General features: G+C 41.0%; 1 protein-coding gene across 1 annotated transcript in view; it reads left to right on the forward strand.

The window, feature by feature from the left end:
- The first annotated feature begins 1,261 nt into the window (after nt 1-1,261).
- Nucleotides 1,262-26,123, forward strand: part of arhgap35a (Rho GTPase activating protein 35a) — a 58,370-nt gene continuing 33,508 nt past the window's right edge. Inside the window, exon 1 of the mRNA XM_029516898.1 lies at nt 1,262-1,988. The gene's annotated coding sequence lies outside the window, so the exon portion shown is untranslated. The remainder of the gene's footprint in view (nt 1,989-26,123) is intronic.

Below are 26,123 nucleotides of genomic sequence, written 5' to 3' on the forward strand. Positions count from 1 at the left end.
ATAAATATTTTCTGTGCTGCTCAATAAGGTTAAAGGCAGGCGTCTTCAGGCGAACACAAAACAAATTTATTACATGCATCGCAGCCATCAAACATTAGAATCTGTTAGTCATTGACTCATGTTTGAATTTGTCCAGGGAGCTGGAGATTACTCGTGAAAGGAAGTAATTTTTAAGACATGAGGCCATGAGGGTAAAAGGACCAAAGCAAAGTTAATCACAATCATGATGATATGAACAGCTCCCCTCCTCCCTTTTTTCTGCTGCTCTGAAACAGTATTGCAACAGACCAGACGAGAATAGTTAGACATTATGTTGTAAAGTATGCTGGCAGTAGTTTAGCTTTTTATTGGGTTGAGGTGATTTTTAGCTTTTTCTTTCTTTCTTTTTTTTTTTACTCTCGGATACTTTAATCTACAATAATGCATCATATTCTGAAATCATTTAGATGTAGACTGGCTGGACCTTTAAGACTGAAAATTATGATAAGAAGGAAAATACTGTAAAAATGTGAAGATTAAATTGGTTTGCCTCCTCCTTACTTAATCCCCTTTCCTTTCAGCTGTTGCTCCACTATACACAGACGCATCCTTAATTCATCATGATGGTAATGTGCTGTTATGTCCAGTAGTTATGTTTCTTGCTTTAACATATCAAACTTTTAAAGTCACACTTTCTATCATGAAAATTACAACATTAAACAAAACAAAACAAACAAACAAAAAAAACTAAATCAAATGTAGTGGAAACACAACTAGGGCATATGGTGTCAGAGAAGATGGAAACTGCTACAAGTAAGGCTCCCTTAAAACTGTCGCTGAAATACGATTTATTCAAGAACAGCTTTGAGCACAATCGAGCACGGTCATATTTTACTGTATAGTTAAAATGTATTAAAACAAATAAATCCTAGCACGACGATATACAAAATAGAAATCTCGATTTGCTTAAAAAAAAAAAAAAAAAAAAAAAAAAAATATATATATATATATATATATATATATATATATATATATATATAGTATGAAGGAGTATTTCCACTCACAATAAGCAAAAATAAATAAATAAATAAAGAAGATGAATTATGAATTTAAATGACTTGTATGGTCTTGGGCCTGAAATCCATAAGCTTTTTGTGATTTAATAGTAACAGAAGGGTGTCACAAACAGAGAGCATGTGTTGTAATTGTGTCGACGAACCGCTGGGCGAGACTCTCTCTCTCTCTCTCTCCCTCTGTGTGTGTGTGTGTGTGTGTGTTTAACAGAAGGGGAGATGCTGGATTCGGGAGAAGGTCCGCCATTATTGGGAAGCTGAAAAAAAAATAGACTTATACACACCGTCACACATTTAGGCTGGAAGCGGGCTCAACATTAGAAAAGGAAAGGACAACGCTGTCCGACGAGCTGCCGCGGGCCGAGAAACCAGCAGGTCGGTGCCTGAAGGCGGGACGCTGCGATGGCGTTTCTCTGCGGACTCTTTTATTTTTGACACAACAAAGGAAATAATAATTGGTCAAAACAACGTGGTGGTGAAGCAAGAAGGAGAAAAAAAAACACACCGAAACAGCGCTTTTCCGTCGCCCCCACCCCCCCTCCTCCTTTCCCCGTGTTTCCAGTTGAGGGGGGCGAAAAGACGAGTTTGAGGAGCATTTCTTTTTCTTTTCCTGACGAGAATGAGTTGTTTTTTTTTTTCCTCCTCTCTCCAGACGCGCGCACACACAGAGGAGAGATGTACATCTGAAAACTTCAGGCTGATCACAACGAGCACTTAGCGTGGACACCAATGGACGGACAGCTCGTTTGCTAAAAAAAAAAAAAAGAAAAAGAAAAGAAAGAAGCAGGAAAACAGTCGATGTGAGTGTTTGGAGGGAGTGTTTTTGTCTGCTTTTTGTTTTTATTAAAAGAAAAAGTCTGACCGGCTGCTGGTCGCAGAGAGACAGAGAGCGAAAGAAAAGGAGTGGACCAGAGGTGGACAGGGAGGAATGCTATGGTATGTAGGAAATACTCTGCCTTTACACCAAATAACGACAAAAGGCGTTTACTTGGCTTGAAAGCTGCGAATAACGACAAATCTGGGAGTCAACCCCAGTGATTCCTTCAGGGCTTGTGTGATTTGACGCCCTTCGTAATAACAATAACGAGTAGTTTGATGGTGACCCATCGGCGGATACAAATAGATAAATGAAGCGGTTCTGATGCGTGTTTTAGTCAGTGGTCGCAATTGTTGGGAAGTTTAAAGATGGTAAAATGGGCCGTATGAGTGGGCCTCGTCCAAATGTTAAAATGGTCTCTAAAACAACACCTAGGAAGCCTCTGGTCGTTTCAGGTCGAGAGAGGCTCCCTGGTATACCTTGAATATCAGGACTATGCAGTTAGACAGGGGAAGTAGGATGTTTGTGTTGGACTACAGGACTGTCAAGCAACTGTTTGATCCTGTGACTGCATGTTTTGCCTGTTCGTTAATGTACTGATCGTCTCCTGGTGGAAAATAACAATGAAATAGGTTCTAAACGAGTTTTTTGGTTGTTTGTTAGTTTTAAACTCCTGGCTCTGACAGCCTGGGCTTTTATTTTCATTTTAATAGCCACAAACCATGGCCCTCATTAGATTTAGGTCAGACCATAAATCGGATATTTTTATCTTTTAAATGTAATGATTTTCTACATTTAGGGTTATTCTCTTTCATGATAAACTTTGCAAACATCAAAGCTGCCTGGACAGGGCTTCTTGGTGGCACAGTACCTAATGTGTATACACCCTGTAACTATTCTGCTCCCTTTTCATTTAATGATAGCTGTCACACAAATAATGCAAATCGTCTGAGCTTAAATGCCTCTAGCAGTTTTTCCTCCAATTCAATATCTCAGGTATGGATCTTTGCCTTGAATCTCAAGATGCTTCCTGTCTCCTCCTCTGTGGTGCAAGTTATGCCACAGATAAGCTGATTAGGGTGACATGATTGTAACATGATTGTCACAACCAGTGATCTGTTTTCGTGCTAGAACTAGTCACCGCTGTGTCACAGCCCTATCTCACTGCCACTGCAAAGTGGTCATTGCCCTGTCAGCCACTCCCTTTCTGTAAGGGTCCTTCTACATTATACTACAGTACTTTTCTTCCAAAAACGATCTTCCCACCTGTCTATGAAATAGTGATTGAAGTTTGACTGTAGAAGATTTCAGAGGGGAAATTTAAGTGGGTGAATTACTGTGAAGGTTTGCGATACGGCCTTAACATAAAGTTGCGTAGCAAGAGGATACTGCTGTGTCACTGCCAAAAGGAAGGGAGAGCAACTTGTCTTTTCAAGCAAACTTTTATTTTGTCCAAACAAATAAAGCCAGTTCAAACCTGGCACAAGCGATTATCTTCACTGATCTGATCACAAGTGAACAACTCTAAGTATTGTCAGTTCACAGAATGCATTGTTGCACGTGCTTCCTTTGACCCATTGTGATCTGATCCCAATTCCCTGCTCTGCACACATCAATTTCATTTAGAAATATTACTGACAGGCTGCGCACTCCTCTGGGAATTAGAAGGGAACAAAAAAAAAAAAAAAAAAAAAAATATATATATATATATATATCACATTGCACATTTCTCAGGTATTTCTATGAATTTTTCCATTTTGTTTCACTTTAATATAACAACATTGGTATTCCATGTGTACTGAGGATTTCAGACCACATCCAATTATGATCTGAGTAGCTGTATCTCAATCGGTCCTAAATGGACCATTCATTGCATTCACATCTTTACTTAAAGTTGGGTTGCCGAGGTACATGTTAAATGTTGGATGCAAACAAGGCCTGAGTTGACTCATAGCCTTGCATTTGCTGGCAATGCTCTGGCTGAGTACTTTTTGATGGGTTTCTCTCCCAACTGTTTCCCTTTGATCTTAATCAGCCTTATTGGGAGGGCCATGCCAAGGAGGAAATAAACACACATATGCATTGACACACACTTTCCTGGTAAGATAGTCCCTTTGCTCTCAGGTAAATGCATTAGCAGCTGTCAGCACTTCTGTTCGCTGCTTGATTGGGCCCTTTGCAGTGCAGTCACAACTCTCCAGGAAGCCTCTTTTCCCCCTAATAGTCGTGCCATTTGCCCAGGCAGCCGCCAAGCTAGCAGGATACCCACTCACGCCAGTCTCTCTGCCTAGGCTGTGGATCGTGTAGTGAGTCCCTGGGCTAGAACATGTTCCTGGGGTCAAGGGAAGGCAGGCTTTGCTCATCAGGATGTGAATACATGCTTTGATGAGGACAGTGGAAGTGTGAATCTATCTCCCTTTATGTGGACAGAACTCTGGATTTGACTTGTTGTTGACCTCTTTAGTCTCAGATACACCATATATCAGTAAACTGTGAGCAATTTATTTTAATAAATCCATTGTGTCTTTCTGGATAGTGTAACACTCAATTTGAGAACTTGTCCCATACCATATTATTTCTTTGTCAACCCATAAACCACTGTGCCATTGAATCAAACAGTAGACTCTCACCTGCTCATTTGCAGATTTCACGGCCAGCATACCTGTCATGCATGCTGAATCCATATGCCAAGGATGGAAAATTTTGCTGCTCATCTGAAAATTGCAAAATCGCTTCTCTCTCTTGTATTACAGGAGAGGTTTACTTATGAGTCAGTGTAAGCCTGTGTTTGATGGAGAAAGGAGCTAATTATAGCGGGCAGCTTTGGAGTTTGGTGGACCAGATTACAGTCACTCTTCTCTCAATGGCTGCCTTGTTCTAGTGGCTGATTATTAGGCAGAAAGAAGTGCATTCTGGGATGATTGTATCTGAATTTCCATTAGAAAGTGTGCCTGCCTCAGTTGAACTGAGGTTCTCTTCTCTCCCAACTGTTTCAGCTCTCTTGCTCATTACAGATTTGCAGATGGAGACAGCTTGATATAAAGGCCTCTGTAGTGTGTCCCTATTCTGTTCTAGAGGCAGTTTTACTCTTTATCCTGAATGGCCGAATTATGTATGAGGGAGCTGACCCCACATCAGCAATACTAGATGTACATAATGTATGTTTTAGGTCATAAGCTCTTTATAACAAATGTGTCACCTCTGAAATCAATCGATAACAAAGGCTGTATTTGCTCTATATTCCAATCCAGCCTTATTATGGTATTGCTTTTCCAATGCAATGCATTATTAATGGATAGGGCTAGTGGAAAGTAATGGCTCTTGATATGAGTAATGTTTTGAATGGGTACTATAGGGGTCTGTTGAGATAGTTTTAAATTAGCTTTCACATTCATTTCTTTGTAAAAGGAAAAAAAGACACTGACACTGTTTGGAAGCATGGTGACCATGGAGATAAAGGACCAGGATGTAAGCCACAGAGGAATGGTGACCTCTGGATGTGAGCTGCCCTGCTTTGCTATTCCAGATACAATTACACAACAGAAGGACAAGGGTAATGGGCTATGGTAATTTTGGAAAGGCTGTCGAAAGGGAAACACAGGGGGAGAACCAGGAGTAGTCAGAACTAGGAACTGTGAGAGTGACACAACAAAGCAGGTAGTCAGCTGGAAAGAAAAAAAATTGTAAAACCAAGAGAGTAAACTATAAGTAAAACAGGAGCACACTGTTGCCAGTTTCTGCTTCAGGCTGTGTTCCTGGTATGTGCCCTTTCAGCTTTGTGCTCAGGGATCAACCAATCAATGACAGCCATAAGTAACCCTGCTGCTTGGCTATTGGCCACAGCTGAATTCCATGACTCAGCACGTCTGTAGATAAGATGTTATGATTGAGTCGCTGCCAGTGAAATGAGGCCACTGCCCAGAGTTCAATAGGTTGGACCTCTGCTTCTGTAATTGCACACACAAAGTTTGTACCACCTACACAGTGTGCCAACACAGTTTTTAACCTCAAAGTTCTCAAAGTTTTATGGGTTTTGTAGAGGACCAGTCTGAAATGAGAGGCTTGTTATGCATTGATACAAACATGGCTCCATTACATTATCAAGTAAAGGGTATAATGGCTTCTGAATGCTTTTGAGTGACTCAGTGTTTATGCAGACTGTACTTGGGATTTTGAAAGGCAGTAGACACTGGAAACCTCTCAACCTCAGAGACAAAGAGACTGCCCTGAAATCCACCTACGCAAGTATTAAAGGATAACTTTAAGCATATTTGTCCTCTGTGGACACATACACACTCTCACATATTTCCCACACTAACTTGCACTTAGTTTTTATTTTTGTCCCAACCTGTTGTTCTGACCTACCCTCATCTCATTTGCAAGTCTTCAGGCTTCAATGCTTGACTTAGGTTGGAGTCAAGAGGAGAAGTCCCAGTTTGTCATTGTTTGACTTTTTCTCTGGAGATTCTCCCTTGTGGCGCCCCAGAGTTTCCTGTAGGAAGTCCACCTACGATGCCTGGTTGTGTGGGGGGAAAATGGGAGGCCAAGAGAAGTGAATAGGGCGAGGAGAAGAGGAGAGTTGAGGGTCAAAGGTGAGGGGAAGAGTCAGAGTAAGGCAACAATGGAGTTGGTTTCATTCTACTTGTAGTATGAATAATAGCTCAAGCTGAACAAAAGCTCTATGCAACCACCTTGAAGAGAATAAACTAGGAAATGCCATGAGAAACATTTTAATAAATGATTTGTAGAGATTAGTTTCAGTGCACACTGAGCTCCGTTGCTGCTGTAGTCCAATGCCGGAGCAAATCTTGGCACTGTTGACTGCAGGGCATCTCAGCCTGCCCAAGCATACAAATAAAGGCATACTAAACCAGTTAAGGCCCCTTTCAGTGATGACCTCTTCTATCCGGCTGCTATTACACAATGTGCCTTTGATTTTGTGTTTCCTTGGTTCTTGGACTCCAGCGTACCCCAGCATTCTAATAATCAGTATTATAGCCAGTGTAACCAAACAGTCAGACTGTGTCATATTAGTATTCCACCTAGTGTCAGCCAGGAAAATTCACAAGCCATCCACATTAAAATGTTTTTCTGTTTCTGTTGTCTGACAACAGAAAGTTCATGAAATAGTGGCTGAAATGCAGCCAATTAAAACTATGTGTTAACGAACAGTCACTTCACAAGTTAATGAATCCCTTTATAATGTGATTTCAGCTACAGTATATTAACAAGGAACATTATCAGTCAGAGACAAAGTTAGAAGCTCATTCACATCAGCTGCTGACTGGTTAGCATAAAGATGGACAAGTCTGACCACCTGCTTGCAGGGAAATATTGTTGACCCTCTTCGACAGAGTGTTGCTAAGATTTACCCAAAAAGTTTTTAATCTGGATAAACAACCAATGGGGAAACTTCAACCCTAACACAGGCTTTGGCTTATGCTTCTAAATTTGTTCGCTGAGACAGTCAGTAACATTTACATCCACAGAGGGGACTGTTGTGGGGCAGCCAACACTTCAACCTCACTTCAACTTTTCTTCTCTGCTCAAACTGCTTTGTAAACGTTGTAATTGAAAAGCAATAGACTGTGTGACTAATTATAACTATTTGTCTTTTTGTTTCATTTTTAAACATTAGCTATAATAACATTTGTTGTGTAGTGAATCATAATTTTAGTATTTGGCAGCTTACAAACAGCAAACAGTGTGCAGAGGTTGGTAGTGATGCTTAAAATTCGTCTCTGGCACTCCACTGTAAGTTATCACTATCTCTCTTGGTTTTAATTTGTGCCTTGTCAAACTGTAACTGCTTTAGGTGCGTGTATGGGAATGCTCATGGTTAATACAACTTGACACAAATTAGAACATGATGTTAGTTTGTGTGTTACCCTGTTGTGTTGTCTAGTTATCTTCTCTTGTCTGAAGCATGCTGCTTCTGCTCGATGCTCTGACAACTTTATTGGAAGTGTCTTCATACACCTGCTGCACTCAGACAGAGAAAAGAAAGGTGGAGAGTGGGAGGCAGCGAGCTCTTCCACTTGCAATGTATTCTAATTAAAGTTGGCAGGTTTAATCACAGATTGATAAGCATCAGAGCAGAGGGAGAGGGACAGAAGTAGAGAACACAAGGCGAGGGCCTGTAGACCCAGACAACTGAAGACCTTGCACAGAACCCCACTTGACCTCTGTTTTTTCTCACTTTCCTCAAACTCCTCTTAAACGCTATTGATTGCACAAGCTTTCCCTCGGCCTCTTTTTCTGTCTTCTCTTTTTCACCAAAATATTCCTGTTTCTGTTTATTTCTCTTCCCAGAGCTCTTTCCATTTCTCAGATTTTCTCCTTGGAGCACAGTGCAGTGTTACTGTCAGCTGTGGTTCAGGACACAGGAAGGGCACCACCTTGTCACTAGTTGTTTGTCTCAGATGCCACTTCAGGGAGATCTGGCCACCACTGTGGTGGCCTCTGGCATCTCCCCAGTGAACATGTGCTGACACTGTCTCTCTTTCACACAAACAGGAACAAATAAAAGCCTTGTATTGAACAAGGGACTTTTTTTTTTTTTTTTAACAATGTTGTTATTAGCTATTCTTGACTTGCAGCTTGCCCCTGGCATTTTAACATTTGCAAATCATTTACCTGTTTTCTATTGTTTAGTATTCATGGCGTGTGTGACTGAATTTTGAATTATTGGAAATCCGTAGTGGAAATGGCATACCATTGCCATGAGGGCACTAAAGCCGCCTGAATTATGTACAATACTTTACACACAATGTGACCAACAGTAGCTGACCCTTCCTCACCCTCATAACATAACTGTCACAGTTCTGGCTGTTAGGCAGCTGTGTGACAGTGGACATCATATCCTCTTTAAGGTGAGAAGATAAGGTGGCTGTTCATGGCCATTTGTTATCATAGGCAGCGAGCCCTTGACACCTCCACATTGCTTATCTGCCCCAGTCCTACTTTCTGCCCCATGTGAAGGCTCATGCAAGCCCAGGGCTGATGACTAAGCATAGCTCAGCCTGCAGATGGCTGGGCCTGCCGTTATCGATTGCAGCGCCACTGCCTGTCATCCAGCCACCACTTAGCTAATGATGTCCATACTATTGTCTCATGGCTGGGAAAATGGCCATAAAACAGAGAGTGACGACTAACGGCGCCATTCGAGGGAAAGATGGATTTCACCAATAGAGGCGGCACACCCAAAGCAGCCTGAGCCAAGTGGTACTGTGTTATCTCAGGATGGTAACACTGTCATTCTTATTACTGCTCACACTCTTTGTCTCTGCCCCCTCCCTTTTCTTTTTCTTTTTGGCTGCCTTTGTTGTGGTGCTTGTGGTCTTTCTTTAATGCCATCTGCATGAAGCAGAGGCCACAATTTTGGACATTCTGCCAGTCCCTGTGTCAACCTGGTTTTGACCTTGTTACTCTGATTGTTACTATTGGGCCAGCAGCACATTTGTTTGTACTAAATAAAAACTTAGTGATGAATTAACTTAAATGTTTGAATCTAGTTTCAGTTCGAAAACTGCTGTGAATGCTATTAAGATACATGTCCGCTGTGCCATTTTTGAGGATTGTAAACAGATTGGCTTTTCATGGGGGTGATATGGGTCATTTCTCTTCTCAGTGCCATAATTTCCCAGGATGCAGTATGGGCCCCAAGGTCCATAGCTCTCATGTCAGAGTTCATTTCCTGTTGCAATGCTGCAGCAGCTCCTCCTCCAAGATCCACCATTTTGTAGCATTCCTGATGAGGGCTGGTGCAATGTGGCTCAATTCACTTGAAACTTCTAAAATATTCTTCATAGCTTGTGGTAATATAGGATCAGCAGTGCTGGACAGTGTAAACACAGTCAAAGAAAAATTTTCACAGTCGAACTGATGTCAATAGGTGCAAACAATATGAGATCAAGCAATTGAAGTTACTGTTCATTAGTCACAAAAGTGAAATGTTTTAGAAGGGCAGTCTCACAATAGGTTTTGCTCATATTTCTATTTCTAATAATACTTCAACAGTAGCACAACATCCTTGGTTGTGAATGGCCACAAACTGCAAACTTGAGTTTGCTTAAGTCCTGCTTTGCTGCTATGCCGACTTCCATGTATGCCATAAGTTAAGGAGATAAAAATAAGGGAAATATGGGTGAAGAATGTAAACATTGCCAAGAATTGTTTTTGGTTTGAGGGTTTTTCAGAGACAAGACAGCCTTCGCCACACCACAGCTTGTGTTAGTCACAGTTGTTGGAGAGAACAAACTGCAGACCTTTTCGCCCAATGAGGGAAAAGGTCGTTAGGAATGCAGTTTGTCAGGTCAGGACGAGCCGGGCCTGTTGTGGCTTACATTCATGTGACTGCCAGAAAGAGTATAAGCTGGTGAAAGGAAAACTTTTAACTGGGCAAATTTACTTTGGCAGACCATTTGTGTGTGCAGTCTATGTATTTATCTCTTGTCATCGCTGTAGATTACTTATTGGATATTGATTTGTTATTTCAGCTCTAGTGTCAATGTATTCTTAGATTTCCACAGACACCTTATTCTCAGTGCAATGCCAGAGTAGGGAGTTTATTGCAAAGATGAGACAGCAATTCCCTCTTTACAGTAGGATTTTGTTATTTGTACAGCTGGAAGTGAGCTCTTCAAATGAAATATCTAATGCACCATTTCAAGTAATGAGAAAATGATTTACTTCATTTAAAAGGCTACTCCCAATATTAGTTCATTTCCATCATGTTTTAGGAGTTGTTTTTAAGGGAATGGTCAGAAGTAGAAGTGATCTATAGGTCAAACTCCAAATTCTTAAGAAATGCATCCTATGATACTCATAATGTAAGTCAATACCGTCCAAACATGAGTACTTTTATCAGGCAAAGCTCCAACAGAACCCCAAAAAAGCCTTATAAAGCTATTATGCTATTATTTACGGGCTCTGTATTTCTCCGTGTGACTTTACATTGACTTTAACATGCCAATTTAATATTGTCCCTTCAAGAACAAAGCAGGGCCAAAAACTTTTCAAAATATATTTCAAGGACAATAAAATGAATGAGGGGTGGTGGTTTCCTCCCACCGTCCAAAGACATCAATGTTTGGGTTAATTGGTGACTTTAAATTGTCTGTAGGTCTGAGTGTGAGTGGTTGTTTGTCTTTGTCTGTCTGTGTGTGTTGGCTGTGTGATGGACAGGTGACCTGTCCAGGGTTTACCCCACCCTTGGTCAATGTGAGCTGTGATTGGCTCTAGCACCCCCTGTGACCTAGAAATGAATAAGTGGTAGAAGATGAATGAATGAATTAAATGGAACTTGAGAATTGGGTAATTATAGACTAACATTGTATTTTATGTTGTCCAAAAGCATAGATTGAATTTGGTTTCTTGTTTTTTCATAATTGAATTAATAATTGTGTTTTAGTGCTGTGTTATTCCAAAGGGCTAAGCATTTTGGTGAATGTTGATCATATCTGTTCAATTAGAATTTATCACGTATCCTTTTTGATAATAGTCAAAGCAGTCTTGTTAACCATAATGACAGATTCTCTCAGCTGGACACAAATGGAACATGAATCATTTCAGAGCACATAACCTCTGCTAGATAGCTTGTCTGCAGTTAAGGCAACATATTCACTCCAGAGCTTCTTTTGTATACTTTTGAAACACCCCTACTGCTTCTAATAAGCACAACTGAAATTTAGTAATGAAAGTTTCTTGAGAAGAGTGAGCTGTTTGAGCTGATAAGTGGAAATCCATCCCAATTCTCTACTGGAGAATTGTGAGCACTAATGTTTTTTGTTTTTTGTTTTTTTTACAGTTACAATAGATTGAAAACCGCCTTTAACATTAGGTTTACATCAATTGTGAGACATTTTAAAGCAAACAAGACCATCACAGAAAACAAAAACAGTCTGCAACAGACATATTGTTTACTTTGTTTATCATTTTTACATGTCAGGCATGAATGTTGACATGAAGTTATTGTCTAATAGCATAAAATGTGAACCCTTTTTGTTTTTAACCACCAATACACTATAAATATACTTGGCAATTGTGAACCGTGATCATGTCAAGCCAAACGGCAGAATGATCCTGATTTTTGTGAAATGCACAACGTAACAAATGGTACCTTTTTTAAAATACTGATTTTAAACAAAGCCATGCAGGATTCTAATCTTGTGTGGTGCCCATGATTAGAATTGGGCTTTCCACTGTTAATGCAATCTTGGAAATGAACATCCAGTATCCCTCTGATAGCAGTAATTGTCAATTACCTTGCTGTGATTAGTTTCCTCGAATGTCTGCCAGAAATGACAAAAATATATATATATCATTATATGAATGTTGATGCTTCCATTTTTTCTGCCACCTGCTGGGTGTATATTGTAATATTGTGTGTGTGGGTGTCAGAGGGATTAACAGTCTGAAGGAAATGGGGACGAATAGCAAGAGATAATAAATATGACTTAATGAGTGAGTGAGTGGGAAGAAAAAAAGATCTGAGAGTATATCAGAGCCACTAGCTTAGGTGTTGACCTAAACTTGTCAGATCTTTTGAGTCATGATCTTTTGATTGCAGGGTATTTTTTGTTTGTGTACTCTTCAGTAGAAGGAACCAAACAAGTGCCTGAGACTAGTTCAACCTGTCCGTGAACCACAATTCAAGGTATTATGGATGAACACGCTGTCAGAACTTAAGCAAGGTCTGTTTCAACATACTTTGCAGTCTATACTGCATATATAGTCTTCTTTATACTACTTAATTTTGTACAGATTTTATCAACTTTTTTACTCGATTACGCACTGTACTGTGGAAGCTGCTGCAATTTCTTCATGCACCATGCATGATGACAATACAGCAAATTCTATTGTATTCTTCTATTCATAATATTTAAATTTTTGTCTCACAGCCTTGTAAATATGTAAATTTACCTTCTGTGTGCCCCTTGTCTGTCAGTGTTTGGCCACAGTGGATCAGGTTCTAGGAAACTGTGACGTTGGAGATTAAGACATAGCTTTTGGACCACAGAGCACAGTTTACATCTCGGGTCTTGTCTTTTCCTTTTCTTCTTTTCCCTCCTCCTGCTCCTCCAGGAGTCAGAGCTGACAGGAGACATGGCTGGGTGATGTCAGCCACCCTTAGGGGACCCAGTGGTCTGTAGGGATCCTGTGAGGTTGGGCAGTAACTCCAGGGATGGGAAGTGGCTATGGCAGAGAGAGGGAAGAAAAAGCTAGCCGTTGTTCTAGTTTGTTTGTTTTTCACATGTCAGTGCTAAAGAAAGAACCACAGGATGTCAATGGTTATGGCTTCATTGCCAAGAAGTGTTAATTCATGACTCTGTGTGAGTTTCTGTCTATAAGTAGCAGGAATCACATGATATGCCACAAGGTCACAGATACTTTTTTGTATTTCCCTTCAGCAGAATTTGCTTGTTTTTACTGCATAATGTAGCCATCAAAAATGGATAAATTGCGATTTGTGCTTCATGCTGTCAGGGTTTGTGACTATTCAAACATCGGTTGTTCTAGCACACGCTGGGTCGTCGACTCATTTAGAGGGTCTATAATGTTCAGCATCATGTGCTAAACACTTGTGCAACATTTTGAGAGCCCTGTGAGAATGTGGGACGGTGCTCCTGGGGCTCCCTGATGATGTACCATGGTAAACAGTTCCCACTGCTTGCGCAGCTGGGGTGCACTTGATGGGCCTCTGCAATGCATGAAGAGAGGGAGCTGGAGAGGGGCTTGGTGAGGAGGCAGGCTCAGACGGACAGAGAGGGAGACGAAGGAGAGAGTGAGTGGACTGACACAACAGAGGAATTTTGTGAGGGCCTTTGGGGCAGGATAGAAACTGCAGAATGGACAAGTGAATGCGATGAAAACGAGCAGAAAACTGATTATAAATGACAAATCCCCAACTCTTGGAACCAAACAGAGTTAGCTGCTGTGTCCTTAGGGTGGGAAAATGCACCAGTAATAGCTCTGACTCCAATCCAATGTCCTGTATGTTTTCTGTGTGCATGTGTGTGACTATGGTTGTGTATGTGGCCTCCCTATATTCGACAGACAGGACAGGAAATTTTGCCCCTCCTCTCTTCTGTCCTCCTTGCATCGTCTGCCCTTTGCTTGCTGCCTGGCGCTGATTGGCTGGAGGGGAAAGTAAGGGATGAGGTTTTGTTGCCTAATCTGCCAGCAGATCGCCACTGATGGGCGTCTGTAGAATGGCTTTAGTAAATTACTGTTCCAGGGAAGGGCAAATCCCTTCTATCAGCAAGCAGCTCTCTCTTCATCTCTCCATCCATTCAAAGTCCCACACTCTCCTCTTCACTACATCAGTCAGGCTTTGACTTATCTCTTTATCACTACCTTGCTCTCCTCTCCTCTATCTCTTGTTGTCTACTTCTCTCCTTTTGTTGTCATGTACAGACATTGCTCTGTGCTTCTCTCTGCATGTCTGCAGTAGACCTGATGTAGAGTGAGTGTCAGAAAGAGAAGTTCTGTGGCTTTTGCTGTGGGGCTACACATCCACATCAGTGCGTTACAGTGGGTGTGTGAACATTTTCCACTACCCTTGCTGTGTTTGCGAATGTTAACAAGATGGACCTGTTTTGAGGGCAGCCATTTTGCCTTGCCCATTCTGAAATCACACAAGATATCATGCTGCACATCCTGCCTCAGTACCTGGAAGATGGTCTTTATGGGTTAGGGGGAATTCATTCTTTGCACGTTGTTATAGTTTTGCATCCCTGTGACACAAAAGATGTAGCCATAACTGAGGAATAAAGATGATTAATGAATAAGATAGAGACTGAAATAGAAAGGAGTATTTTTCAGTCTATTTCTAAATCACAGTCTGAGTACACGCTCCCTGAGGTGGGGAACGCTGCCTGGCATTGAAATCTGACCCCCAGGGTTTCATTACTGCTACAACTAACTCCGCCTCAGTTGTGTAAAACTGCCAATGCAGTGCCTCGGTGCTGACATATGACAGCCAGGCCCTTCTGATGTCACACACCCACCACCAAACACGATTGATTGTAACCCGATGCAGCAGAAATATCAGTTTTGTAAAGGTTGGAACCTTGTAATGAGTATGCTTACATACACAGCAGTGACCCAGTTTTGGCTTTTATTCTGGTTTTGATCATATTTGGAGAAAGACAAGGAACATGGAAAACTTGATTACTCACATCTCTGTATTCCAATTGTAACAAGGTGGATCAATTTTCCTTCTGATCTTTCAAACATGTTCTGATCGTCCGATCCGCTCTGCCCTAGTTACCATGATCTCTCATCGCATTTTTGTTCTAATTACTAAGAACTACATGACTGGTGTTGGATGTCTGCTCACAGTGATAAGAAATCCCCATAAAGTGTTATAATCTAACCTGCCGTTTGTGAGCTGGTCAATGGATCCAGGTTTCCCAAACCCAAGATGAGGGTTTTTTCTGGATATTGGAATCCAGAGTGTACGATTGCACTTATGTCAATCATAACTGGATGATGAATTCTGGCCCGTAGATATCAACCGACCCGGTGTTTTCATGGTTTACAGCTTATAGACAATGAAACATTTGCGATTGTGTGTTACCTGGACCATCCTGGTCCTGATGTACTTGGTAATGTTGGGTCCTGTTTTTTTTTTTTTTTGGTGGGGGGGTGGGGGGGTCTTGTTACACTCTCTAATAATGAGTCTGAGTAAATAGTCAAATTTTGACTTGTATCACTAATGATTAAAATGACAGGGCGACTCATGTTTGAGCCCCACCCTTCTTTATTGACTCTCTCCCCTGCAGTCTGAAAGGAAGCATCTGTCTCCCCCTCTGCCTCCCCACTGCTTGCCACACATACTCTCTCACTCTCTCCACAGCTCACACTGCTATCACTGCGGCTGCTAGCTATCCAGCTCACGCCAATGTCAGAGCTTCTAATCTCTCCTGTATAAAGGCCATGCAAAGGGAATTTATGTTAGTCTGCCACGGGAAGAAAAGCTGAAGCATGGAATCGTTTGAGCAGGTTGATAGATAAGGCTCTTGTGCTTTCTGTGTGGTGCTTTTTAAGCCATGTTAAGCTGCTTAATTAGACATAATCTACAGACCCCAGACTGAGGCGGAACTAATGAAGTTAAAAGACTCAAATCCCATCCTACCATCACACTCTCCTCTACTCCACACCATCTCTCAGGCCTCGCTGTCTCATCACTTCTTCCTCCTCTCTGCTACCTGCCATCACAATCATTCCTCCCTGCTGCAGTCTGGACTGTCTTCCTATTTACCATTTTACTCTTTCCTTTGAACTACACTAATGTAGACCAAAATCTAATTTAAAAACGGCTATTTATTTATCAAGGGGTTCAATTGTTATGGCATCTTCCAGTCTACATTAGCTGTTCAGCAAACTTGGCAAAAGGGAAAAAGTAAATTGTGAAACAACCCCTTTATTGCTGTGCTGTATAATCTGCACTGTGCTGGCTGGTTTTCTGAAGCTGGGAAAATATTACAGTGGTTACTATACAGGTCATTCTCATAAAGTAGCACAGTTTGATTCTGGTGATAAATACTATTTGTAAAAGGCAGAAAAGGGTAAATGCCTGTTAATCAGGGTAACTCATTTTGGCTCAGTGTGGTCAGGACAGAAACCCATATATATCAATAAAGGTTTCTGAGGTTTGGTCCTCATGAGTCACCACGATCAGAACTCAGAAGGCTGAAATCAGACTGATGACCTGGGGAGGAGTTGGTGAGTGTTATCACAAGTTAGTTTCTATAGGTTTGTACATTTTCATTGCTGTAGCTGGCAGTTCTTTTCCCTTTAGGGTAAGTGGTGGATGTGCTTCTCATGTCAACAACGCACTTGTCATCCCTAATCCAACTGCTGGAAAAAAAACAATGCAGATCTGTATCTGATATCCAACTTTTGCCATCTTACAGTAGTACACTTTGTTCCTACACCAGCTCTTGATGTGACACCCTGTTGTTGCTGTGGCATGTTTACATATCTCTCCTATCACTGCATCTTGCAGGACCAGCTTCTTTGTCATGTTTTGAGTTTTCCCTGAAGCTGCACAGCAGTTATTTTGCTTCGCAAAGAGAGCGGCTGCCATACTAGTTTGTAAATGCTCATCCTCTGTCCACGAGGAGATTGCAGTTGACCACTGTTGGGTTTCATCATTGTCATGAATTCACTGCCTCACTGGTGATGGCCTGTCAAAGATTTTTCTTAACTCCATTATCTTTCTTCCTCTCCTTTATGCCCTTCTTCTGCCTTCTGTCCCGCTTTGCCTTTACCTGTTGTACTAATGGCCTTTTGTACTCTCAAACTCATTCCCCTCCCCATGTTGCGCGTGAGTGTGTTTAAATTTGTTTGGGGAAAAAAGGAAAGAATGTTTGGATGCGTTGCATACAAACATGGAATGACAAGCGCTTCTCTCTTATTAGCTGCACTTAACAGGCAAAATTGTCCCGTTCATGTTTATTAAAATCTACTCCTTTGTGTCCCACCATCACCCCTAATGTGACCACCTTCCTTTCTCCTGCTGGGATATTGGTGCAGCTCAGTACCATGATGCTGTTTAGTGGATCTGAGGGTTGCGGCATTCTGGTCTCGCTTGATTAGCCAGTGTGCGATGCTTTGGGCAGCTTTGTTTTGCTGCTGAATGAGCTGTTCCACTGAGAGCACGGACGATGGTGAAGAGCAGAGGAGGAAGGTGGAGTGGAAAAGGAAAACCAGGAGAGTGCTGAAAAAAGCATAGGAGGAAGGATATGAAATAAGAGGTGGAGAGTTGATAAATGAGACAGGAGAAGTCAGGCGGGGGAATCGAGGAGAGGATGGCGATGCAGGGGAGAAAAGAAAAAAGAAATGACCTCTCCTCCAGTGGAGAGGGAAGATAACTGTGAGTGTTTAGAAATGCTGAGATGGACAGAAGCCATATCTTCTACCAACACAGCACCTGCTAGCCTGCCTGCCCCCTCCCATTCATTGACCGACTTTCCATTGTGGGTATTTTCTCTGTATGTGTCTTTCTGTTTGTGTGTGTGTGTGTGTGTGTGTGATTGTGCGATTGTGCGCATACATTATTATGCATATAGTTACTACACCATTTTTTTGTTTCAGCAGTAAGATTTCATCCTGAGATTTCTGTGCTGGAAACATGCTGCTTAATACTCTGATACAACAAATCCCTGAATCCCGGCACTGCACTGCTTTAATACATGCATGATGGGCTTTAATAGCTTTTGCTTACAAAATAAAGAAGGAATGCTGTGCAGTTATTTCTCCTTCGATATCTGCGCGTACATAAATGAAATGTAGCCCTACTGTAAACCTGAAGTCAAATCCAGTGCTCCATTAGTCACGTTGCAGGTCCCTTAGGTGGTGGGTGTGGTTGCTGAGGTGCCATATTGCTGTTTTCTATAGATTAAGCTACATGCCTGGACTTATGGCCTTCAAAATATCAAACAATGATAATTATAGCTTGCAGAAGTGCAGAGATTTCGTGTTTGGTTTGTTTTGAGAATTGAGTGAACAATGGAAGTGGTATACTTGACATTGCTTAGCATTATTCAGATTTAACAGCTGCATTACTGACCAGTTGTGGTAATAACAGACTACACTCAATGCTATAATTAACAGCTCGACGCTGTCGCTAAAGTTGCCTTCATGAACTTGACAGGCTGAGCTTTTGTCTCACAGCTTTGGATTCTGGAGAGCTTTTAAATTGATAGGCTTAAAGACATTTACACTCTCCAACTGTCCAGCTAGCTGTTAGCTACATCTCTGAAATCAGCGAAATGTTGAAAACAGCCTTGATGCTTAAATTACACACCATGGTGATTATTCTTCAACAAAAAGCTAAAAAGCTAAGCAGCAGCCGTGCAGGGAGACTTTTATAATTACAATGAGACAACAGCAGATCGCAGGGTAACTCGATTAACATTAATTAGCTGCAGCTGAGTAAATTTATCATTGCAGGAGCTGTTTGCTCAAACTTTACAATTTTTAAATCACAAGAGCCAAATTTTTAATTAAAACTTACATAATTAACAAGAAATTAAGTCTCTCACAATTGCAGAATGAAATCGGTTTATTTTTCAGCCCTGCCATATTGTTCCTACTGGTCCCTAGATTAAACTTTAAACCTTCTCATCACATGGACACACATGGCTAGAACAATGGGCCCTGAATGCTCCTCAGTATCTTCAATACAGCTTTGAACACAAATCCAAAATTAGCTCATCCAATCCACTGTCCCTTGCCCATCTGATGAGTCCAGTCAGTTATTATTTTTATTTATTTATTTATTTTTCGCAAAAGCGAGCTGGAGGCTGATTAGAGGACCCAGAAAATTTGGAGTTGTGGTTATGATTTTTTTTTTTCATCAGAAAAAAATAATGATTTTTGTGCTTGCTTAGCCTAATTTTCTGACATGTTTTTATGTTAAGATATATGTGCCAGTCTGCATGACTGTGCCAGCCAGTGAGGTTGATTTTGGTGGAAGTAGACTGCATTATAAATGGAATGGAGTCCTCTGTGAGTGTTGACAGCATTGGCTTGTTAGCGCCTATTGGGAGGATGAATGCGGAGTACTGTGGGCTAGAATGGGAAGACAGCGTTTTCCTGTACTCGCTGTGTCTAAATTGGTGTAAATCTGTTTTGATGACTTCAAGATTGTACATGATGATGAAAATATGATAGTGATAAGTCCTCTTGAGCTTCTTTCCTATCTCAAACCCTGACTACCTCTTTCTTTGCTTCTCTCTTGTCACTTTCTCTTATTCCTGTCTGATAATTGAGCCCTCTTTTCTGCCTTCTCTTATTTTTCCATGTCCTAGAAGTCCTTTTGCTTCCTTTCATGGTATTTCTATACGTTTCCACTGCTCGCTTTTAAAAATGGTCTATTTAATAGATGATTCTAGGAGCACACACATGCACACATTCATTCACACACACACACACACACACACACACACACACACACACAAGCAAAAGGCTGAAATAAAGAAGCCCCTTATCTCTCCTCCCAGAGACATTTTGTTCATGTGCTCACATACAGATGAATAATATATGTGGATACAAGCATGCACATGCACACACGTGCGTGCGCACATGCACACACACGGAATCACACAAGTTACCCTGTTCGATTGGTGGCGATGCTGACATGGGTCGTTGTGCTGTGCTCCTGGTAATACTGTCTGTATGTGTGCATGTGTGTGTGTGCCTGTGTGTTTGTGCAAGTGCTCTGCTGAGCGCTGTCACTGTGAAGCGATGTAGAGTCTCCAGGGGTATGGTGATGAATGGGAGTGTTGTCACTAGTCAGGTCCAGCTCTTTATGCTGTCTTTATGCTGCATGTTCTCCTATTATACCACAAGCACTGCATCTTTGGTGTCTGCGCAGGGAGTGAAGGGGTGTTGTGTTCATGTTGCTTAAATTGTTTAAGATGTGTGAGAGTGGTGTGAGAGTCTTAAGATGGTCAAGTGCCCAGTGAATGTATAAATTGTAGGCTGTTTGAGTGATGTTTATAAGCCATGTGTTGACATACGCTTGTATGGATGCATGATTGCAATGAAAACATATTGCATTGTTTTTTTTTTTATGTTAGGATGTGTGTCTTTGGCTTGAAAATGATTGGAGAGGGTGGTTCCTGTGCCAGCATGTTGGTATGCAAGTATTTGAAGAGTGGGCTCTGAGAAATTGCTGTCAAAGCAGAAGCTAAGAAATTTACTTGCAGACACATTCATGATATGTTGAGGTGTGTGCATAAATTTGCCTTCCAATACACTGGATGTATGGCATACGGATTGCGTGTCGTGAGAAAACCCATAGCTCAGTAGAGGCTGTTTTTCCCCTTTGGTGACCTGCACTACACACAGTACATTATACGGACCTTCACACAAAGAGTATACAATTTAAGACCTGTCCAGTACTTTCTACTGATCAATAAGTCTGGGATTTCTCCTCAGTGGGTGTGGAAACGGGCTAATCTGGGATGCAAAAGGTTAAGAGTGTCATCTGAGAGTGACATGCTCCCATTTTTAATATTTATCATGAAAAGTATGACAGCCTCATAATTCCAAGTTCCACACCAAACATGTCATCACATTTTGCTCCATCGTGGCCCATCATATTTTGCCTTTTACCTAGCATTATGGTCAGAATTGTTGGCTATGGCTGTTTTTTGTAATGCCATTGGCAAAATTTTCTCTAGATGCTGAACCATACTCGTAAATTGCTTTTGAAAACTGTGTACCTGTAATGAGTTCTAATTTCTGGGAGAGTCAATTACAGTATAACATTTCTATGCATAAATGCTTTGGTTAACTGACTGGAAGGCATCACTCTGGGTGTCCAGAGGCACTGATGGGTTGTTCTGTGCAGGTGCAATGCTGTAATTAAACAGAGCAGAAAAGCTTGACAGACACATCAAACATGGCACTTAGTTTGGTGTCTTAGTTTGCTGCTTTTCATGGCTATAAAAAGTGCTTTTGGCCATAATGGGGACATGAAGGGAGAGAGCTAGAAAGTGAACTACAAGCCCCAAACTATACTCGTATACCACCATAGATTTTAAAAGAGTGATTATTGTGCTTGCTCTTATTGTTGAATACAACAATAAACAACTGTTTTGTTTAGATTTAACAATAATTTAAAATTTATTTGTCACCCCCCCCTTGGGCAATCATATAGGATTTTGGCAGTTTCAACAGCGTGTCAACAGCACAATTATATTATGGAAGACTTTTACTGACCACAACATAGGCCAAAGGTTTGATCTTCAATGCTTTTCAGTCATATTGTACAAACTGCTTTGAGCTCTATGTTACAGCCTACAGTTCAAACTGCTTCTGGAAATTACCGAGACCCAGCATTGCAAGTTTATGTAGTGGAAATATTGATCTCACTGTGCTCCGGATCTTTCACTAGCCTGTTCATGTCCTTGAATTTGAATATACTAGTGTCACTCGAATAGGCTCAGCATTGTCAGTAGTAGTCATATTGATAATAGGTCATTTTAGCTATCTAATTCATGGTTAGGGTTAGGGTGTTTTCCTTACTTATTTCATTAGCTTATTTTATTCAGTGATATTATTCGGTTGCAAGACAGAAGCTCACCCCACTGTTTATTTTCAAAGGCATTTAAAAACACCAAAGGTTTTATGTTATTGTTGGACAAACCAACACACTCTCACCTCCCCCTGCTTCAACAGGAATCTAAATGGGAATCTGACTGGTGGTAAACATGTCATTGTGTAGAGCAGCCCAGCAAACAGACAGCCTGACAGTCTAGTTAATGGGGAGATGAAGGGATAGGGTTTAATAAGCAGGCAATAAGGAATAGCAGATTTTTTTTTAACAGGACAATATTTACCAATCTGGACAATGCCAGATTGTGTTTAAATTGACCTTGACGTTCCTTAGCATGTCATTTCTTTTTGAACTCTTCTCATTTCATTCTGCTCATTCATTATCATTCTCCTCTGATTGTGCCAAGAGTTTGATTTAGCTTCCATCATAGGTTGTTTCTACTGAGGCAAGAGCCTCACTTGGAAAGCTAAACATCAGAGTGGATTGTGGGATGGCAGCCAGGATAAGTTTGCTGCCACCGCTATGCGCCACAGCCCTGAAGGATTTTAAAGGTTATTGTTTTAAATCAATGCAGCTCATAAATTGAAAGGTTGGAGAAATATTTGTGGCTGCTGGATTGGTCAATCCAAAAGAAAATTTTCCTTTTCTTGTGATGTAATACTGATTAGCTATAGTGAATGATTTCGTCTTATAACTTTCCCAACTTTCACGTCCAAGTGGCCTCTGAAGGTTTCTCTTCCTCCTTTTCTACCACCATGGCAGTAAGTCTCCAGAGTGCTATAGGAACAAGGCTTTATCTGTCTTAATTTGTTTATTCCTTCTTTCCACCATCCTATACCTCCGCCCTCTCAAAAAGATTGTATCACTTTTAAATGTTCAGGTGTGTATGTAGGTTTTCTTTATAAAAAGCAACTCAAGGTCATTTGGTTACTGCACCTGTTAGGCATTTGCACACACAGCTCACATATTCTCCCTCTATCTCTTGATGTATAAAAAATATTCTAAAACTTGTTGACTGGGTAATACCGTTGCCCCTCCCCCCTTTGCTCAAATCTCCATGGAGACCAGGGAGGAAGAAAAAGAAGAGAAGTGAGCTGGAGAGATTTGTAAGAGAAAGTGAGAGATAAATACAAAAGAGAATATTAAATCCCCCCACGTGTGTTGAGTGGACAGTGGCAAAATAATCCCTCTCTACCTTCACAATAATGGCTGCTGCCTGAATTCATCAATAGGCAGACTTGCATCTGCAGGGCGAGACAGGTAACGTGTGTGAGACTAAAAATTCGGCCCCATCCGTTGTCTGAGATCAAGGATTAGAAAGGCTTAAAGATGGTACGCCTAGCCGGCTGCGGGCATTTGTGTGTCTTTGTGAGGTGAGTGTTATCTGAGATGACGTCGACAGTGAAAGAGAATGGTGTTGCATCTGAAACACACACTTAACTGCAGCAGCACTGGCAATGTAGTATGAATTGGACCTTTTTACTAATGATATTCTCATGTTGTATCTTCATAACTTTCTCCTGTTTCTGACCAAAATTGCAATTCCTATTTTCCTGAAGAACGTATAAACACAAAATAAATTGTTTACACAGTAACATAATTTTCCAATGTGATTGAACGTAGTTATCAATTAAGTTAAATTTTTATTTTAATTGTATCACTGGGAAATTCAGGTTCATTGACTCTATGCATTTTTTAGAAGAGTGAAGATATTAGATCAAAACACATCATGAATGATTGCATATTTTTTCATCCTGGTATCCTCGTTCTCGCTTCCTGGAGAACTTGGAACAGTATCAGGTAGCATTAGGGGTGTGCCAAAAGTTGATTCATATAAGAATCGTGATTCTCGTTAACTATGATTCAGAATCGATTTAAATGTCCCAAAATTGATTAAAAAAAAAAAAACATAAATTAAAACAAATCCACTGGCTGTCTGCCTCCATTTTGTATGCGGGACGTCCTGACGTCGCCACAGAGCCAGTTCTGGAACATACACATGCAATAAGCACCAAAACAAGGAGGAAACTATAGAAATGGAGGAAAGAGAGAGTCAACCGGCCCCATCCTCATTGAAGACAAAGATTTAGACTCATTTTGGTTTTTACTTCGAGCCCGATAAAATCTGTTTTATTTTTTTCACAAATTCCATAAAAATTTTTCCCATATTATTCCCCCCCCCCCCCCCCAGTTTTTCTATGGAGGGGTCCAGTCTCTCGTATTGTCTATTCTCTACTCTCTGCAGGGGTCTAGTCTGGTCTGGTCTGGTCTGTGGAGGGGTGCCGTCACCGGTCTAGTCTGACTTGGTCCATTCTAGGTGTTGGGGGAGGGGGGGGTCGCCGTTCCTTGCTATAGCCCAGTCCATTATTCGTCACCAATTAACCATTTAACCTAGATATGTTCAGGTGCCCACACCGGGAATCAAATTGCACCATTTTTCAGACAGATCCGTTCCGTTTTTATTCCAGGAAAAAAAAGACAAAACAAAACGTTTATGTAAAATGTCCGCCAGTTCTGTGTTATTCTGTGTTTGTAATGAAATCAGTTTTTTCATGATTGCGGATTTTATAGGGCCCTATTTACCGAATGCCCAGGTAGACCAAGCTTGACATGAGCTTCAGTGTGCAAGGTTTGTAACATGAGGATTAAGCACTCTGGGAACCCATGTTTAACCGCACCATTTATTTATTTTTTTTTTATATATAAAGAGACACTTTTATTTTTGTAACTTAAGCAATATGTGATATTGCTTTTCTGCAGCAATTCCATCTAAGCCTGGCTAAATGTTTAAAACGCAATCAATGTGAAAACGACACTTTAATGTCTCCATTTGTCATTCTGTCTTGCAAAGCAGAGTGGAGTAAATCATGAAGATCCTTTGCACACCTATAGATTCAAGCAGAAATCATTATGAATCAAATCGTTTTGAATTGAATCGTAGCCCCCAAAATCAGAATCAGATCGAATCATGAGATAGTAAAAGATTCCCACCCCTAGGTAACATGATTGGCCGGTGGGCGCATACGAGAACCCTGGGATATGAGGTAGTCTGGAGCAACAGTGCCAATCTGATGGAAAAGAACGGCTGGGTGGAGAAAGGAGGGGAATAGTGGAAAGGAGTCTTGGCATCATCACTAAATATGGGAATTTGATAGTGTGTGTGTTCACAGGGTGGGAGGTAGGGGGTTAACACTTGGACTACAGCCAGGAGAACTGCTGTAAAATACAACCTGGTGCCTTTCCTGTTTAAGCAGAGAGAATGGTGTAATTCTCACCCCCTGCCTTTTCCTGAGACATTTTCTTCCTGTGGGCCTGGAGAAGGAGGAGTGCATCGAAACTACTTTGAAGAATATATAAATAAAAAGATAATAAAAAATATAGTGTATCTGTAACTTTTAAAATGAGGAGGAGGAAGAGGTCAAAAGAGGTCAAGATATATTTTTTTCTTTTTTATACTGCTGCATTTGTGCTGTAAAGAATTGCAGATTGTAGCTTCAGACTCATCCCCCGGTCTGCAAAGCTCCTATGTAACCTGTCCTAACAGATTCAGACTTGTAGACCACTGGTGGCCTCCACCTGCCATTTTAAACTCAAGCGAAGGTTTTTGGCAGGGGGACAGCCTGTTTTAACCCAGAAAGAATAATTAAAAATATATAGTATTAACTGAATAGCTTGAAATCTTTTAATTACCCTTATGCGCTTTCTAGCAGAGACTTGGTACTCCTGTCTGTGCACCAGCCACAGAGCCAGAGGGCGATTTGCTCAAGTTAGCATAAAGAGTTGGTAGCACAGGGAAGCAGCTGGCTGACACTGCCTAAAGTTCAAAAATATTCCCACTGACACCTCTAAAGTTCATAATTAGCATATTGCATCTTGTTTGCTTAACATGTACACACACAAAAAATTTATTATTTGTGGTGAGCTGTTTTTCCTCACTTCCACTTTTTCTGATAAACTTTGCTAAACATCAGATAGCCATAATGAAGGCACAAATACAAGAGTAAAATATATACATTTTGAATGAGTTTCTGCACCTTGCATGTATGTGCTGTATGTACAATAAGTTCTGTAGTAGGTCTTATAACACTGTCCCACTTCATGCTACTGCTTACTGCTACAGTGCTACTTGTTCTTTTTTGGTTTTCGTGTTTAACAAAAACTGTACCTGGTGTACCTG

This window comes from Echeneis naucrates, chromosome 13 (assembly GCF_900963305.1).
Source record: "Echeneis naucrates chromosome 13, fEcheNa1.1, whole genome shotgun sequence".
In the NCBI taxonomy this organism is placed as follows: Eukaryota; Metazoa; Chordata; class Actinopteri; order Carangiformes; family Echeneidae; genus Echeneis; species Echeneis naucrates.